Here is a 3,720-nt window from a genome sequence, read left to right on the forward strand (position 1 = left end):
GCGGGCCCCCCTTAACTGTTATCTGCCGTACCAGCCTCTATTGTGGAGGAAGAATGGTCCCGTAGACTCCCTTCCAGTCCTAAAATCCGCATCTACTCGGTCTCCGTGTGGATGGCCTGTTTCACTCGACACATTGGTCGCATTGGTGGCTCAGAAACTCCACGGAGTGATGGTGGAGACACAAAGGCATCCACAATGTGTCCCTGTTTGGTGCGGGTTTTGAGGCTGGGAGGCCATCATCGGACCATTCTTCTTTGAAAATGAGGCTGCTCAGGGCAAATAACAGTTAAATGGTGCTCGCTATGGCGACATGATAATCCATTTACATGATATGCAATTCCACACATAACCCTATACTGTATACTTTAAAACAATAAAAAATTTACAATTTTTCATTATAAACCTGTGTTTTCTATCAAAATTACTTCTTGCATGAATTTTGGGACACCCTTTAAATACAGTATCTTAGAGTACTGTATTCTGAACATAATTTATATTGTGCTCAGTGATTATAGATGATTGCCATTATTAAAAGAAATTATTGTGTTGTGTTCCTTAGAGTCTGTGGGAGTTGGTAGTAAAATCTGTCCCAATACTACATGTTCACAGAATGTTTATGTTTAGGGTGATGCACTTTTCCCCTGTACATTGTTTCCTATTGTTTCTTGGTATCCAATTATGTGATCTTGATCCTACCACTGGGCCTCCCTCTAGCTGAAGTCTCTGCGCTTCTAATCTGATGTGACTTTAGAAATGAGATAGCCAAACACATTACAAAGGTTTAAAAGTGCCTCTAAGTGAGAGTTTCGCATAAATTAAATACATAAACTTAAATGCACACTGTGTTGGACAGACTCATGACCCCTGTCCCAGGGTATTGAAGCTTTTGTGAATTCCCTTCCTCTTGAGTGTGAGCAGAACCTATGACTTGCTTCGAAACAGAATATGGCAAAGGTGATAGAACACCACTCCCTTGATTAGGCTACAGTAATGGCACTGTGAAGGGATTTTGTAGATGTAATTAAGGATGGTAAATTGGTTGATTTTGAGCTATCAAAGAGAGACTCTTTTGGATGGGCCTGCCTTAATCAGGTAACATCCTTTTTAAAAATATTTTTTATTGGTTTCAAAGAGAAAGGGAGAGTGAGAGAGAGATAGAAACATCCATGATGAGAGAAAATCATTGATCGGCTGCCTCCTGCACGCTCCACACTGGGGATGGAGCCTGCACCCCAGGCATGTGCCCTGACTGGGAATCAAACTGACCTCCTGGTTCATAGATCAGTGCTCAACCACTGAGCCACGCTGGCCAGGCTAGGTAACATCCTTTATAAGAGGAACTGGACCCTCCCTGAAGATAGACACTCTCCCTCCAACACTGCCATATTGTGAGAGGACCTATGGTGAACACCATGTGGCAAGGAACTGTGGGCGACCTCTAGGACGTGAGGGCAGCTGACAGCTATTTGCCAGTAAGTGGAATCTCAGTGGATTAGGATGATGCTCCTGAGAATGGCAGTTTTTAACCTTGTTTTATACATTACCATCAAAGGGGGAGCCCTAAATGGGTTACATGAAATCCACTGGTGATAGATGAGGGAGGTGGGAGAAAGCAAGGCAGGGAAACCTCTGGGATTGGATAAAAAGTAAAACGATAGACACATGCTTCTTTTACACAGGTGGGTACAGGATAGGTAACAGTCCACAATTAACATGATAGTAATAACAATGAGGGGCTCTGTGGTATCTGTCCTGGTGCCCAAGGCATTTGGTTGTGCCCTGAGGGGTCCAGAAAAAAGGGAAGTTACAAGTTACCCTGACACATCGTAGATGCAAAAAGAAAATAGGCTCAGTTAAGGTAAAGATTGACCTTGTCAGGGAAGATACTGGCCTAGGATGTAACTACCCATCAAAACTGCTGTTACTTAAAGTTTAACTTCAGACCATCCTTTGTGGTTACTTTAAGTCTTTGAGCTTGCAAGGCCGCCACGAAGGCCTTCCCTGATCTTGTCAGGTTAGCATGTGGCCCCTTTCGTCCACACCTCTGCCTTTTGTTAGTCCCATGTGTGTTCTTTTCCTGTGCAATGCTCGAGTGAAGAGAGTCTGTATCTGTTAAAACTTTGTCCATTCTCTATTTAATATTTTGGTAACAGTGCATGAGGGGGAGTGAGAGGGAATTAGTAGCAACAATGAGAAGAAAGAAAAAGAACTTCCTTAAGTATTCCAAATTCAGTTCCAGAAAGTTATGAACCACACCTGACTTTTCTTTTCCAATAAATTTTTACACTAAATGCAACTCCAAATTAATGGATTTCAGACAGCAGTTTACAAGGAGAGGATAACCTGTGTTTCTTTAAATCATATTTTCCCAGGGCTTAAATGGTATCAGAATAACAGTAACTACTCATATCTCTAAAACCCTTGCCACAAGTTGCTCCAGCCTGCTACAAATTCCACTGTCTACCCCTATCCCAAGTTATATATGGGAGTTCCATGAAGCTGTTTTATGTGACACCATCAAATGCTCTTGCAGCAACTTGAGAATCTTCTAAGTCCTTCCCTTCTTTCTTTAACGGCATCTCACCCTAGGCCCAATAAGCCTTTTGTGTTATTTGCAAATATAAGCCACAGTTACCTCTGTCATCTCCTAATGCTGATGCTGATACCAATCAATGTGATCTACAATAGGCATTGTGTCAATGACACAATGAGGTGTGTGTAACTTGGGGCCCCATCTTAGAACTCGAATTCTGACCCATGAAGGTTGGCTAAAGCCTCATCCCCTACAGCATTAACATGACCTAGGAGCGTGGGAGAAATGCAGAATCTCAAGCTATATTCTGGACCCCCAGACTCAGAACCCAAATGTTAACATGATTTGTTTGCATCTTAAAGTCTGGGCTAAAGGCCCAATACCTGAGACAGATACATTGGCATCCTCTATAGCTGTCATAAATATGTAAGCTCCTCCTCCAACCTGTATTCCACCTACCCCTTTAGATCATCCTTATATCTTCCCGAATTTTATAGACTACCCATTTGAAAAAACACTTGCATTTCATTTTTCACTATGCAAGGTTATACTAGAAGCTGTTGAATTTTTCACTAGAAACTGCCCTTTGTATGCAATATAAAATTGGACCTATTACCTCCCATTCTAATTGCAAAACCACTTTTTATCTCTTTAAATCCCTGTTAATAAGATTTAAAATGTGCACTTTTTAATCTGGCAATTATATTTCAGGGAATTTATCCTAAAGATTTGCTCACACAAGTACAAAATGATAGACATCCTAGGATATTCACTGTAGTACACTGATAATAGCACTGACAACTCTATAAATGTCAATCTATCAGGAAATGGTTAAAATAATTATATATCCATACTAGTGGCCTGGTGCATGAATTCATGCACATTGAAAGGAAATTAATTAGAAGAAATATTTTAATATCACTATTTGCCCTTTCTCTATAATAGAAGTGTCAACCAAATTCCTGATCAACAATGACAGATTGTTGCCACGTGCGATTGGTGTCAACACGTGCAATTGGTGCCAGCAAGAGCTTTATATGTATTGCACATGCGCGAGTCAACTTAGCCTTTTATAGATATAGAATAAACTTGCTTAATTAGACCTGCTTTCTGATTTAGCTAAACTTTTTCCAGCCCAACTAAGCACCCCAACTTCTCTTTCAGGGAATTGTCAGCAACCCAGCAGT

This window comes from Myotis lucifugus, unplaced genomic scaffold (genome assembly GCF_000147115.1).
Source record: "Myotis lucifugus unplaced genomic scaffold, Myoluc2.0 scaffold_20, whole genome shotgun sequence".
Taxonomy (NCBI): Eukaryota; Metazoa; Chordata; class Mammalia; order Chiroptera; family Vespertilionidae; genus Myotis; species Myotis lucifugus.